A 457-nucleotide genomic window follows, 5' to 3' on the forward strand; every position below is an offset into this window, starting at 1 on the left:
TGTCACTGAAGAGCAAGTTGCTAAATACCTTGGAGCAATCATGAAGCTAAATGACAAGTTATTTGGTAAGGAGACTTGGGAAGATGAACCCCCTTTGCTCACCAAAGAATTGGATGACTTGTCTAGGCAGAAACTACCTCAAAAGAGATAAGATCCTGGGAAGTTCTCAATACCTTGTGCCATAGGCACCATGACCATCAAGAAGGCCTTGTGTGACCTAGGGTCAAGTGTAAACCTCATGCCTCTCTCTGTAATGGAGAAGCTAGAGATCTTTGAGGTGCAAGCTGCAAAAATCTCACTAGAGATGGCAGACAATTCAAGAAAACAAGCTTATGGACTTGTAGAGGATGTTCTGGTAAAAGTTGAAGACCATTACATCCCTGCTGATTTCATCGTCCTAGAGACTGGGAAGTGCATGGATGAATCCATCATCCTTGGCAGACCTTTCCTAGCCACA

This window comes from Arachis duranensis, chromosome 9, assembly GCF_000817695.3.
Source record: "Arachis duranensis cultivar V14167 chromosome 9, aradu.V14167.gnm2.J7QH, whole genome shotgun sequence".
Lineage (NCBI taxonomy): Eukaryota > Viridiplantae > Streptophyta > Magnoliopsida > Fabales > Fabaceae > Arachis > Arachis duranensis.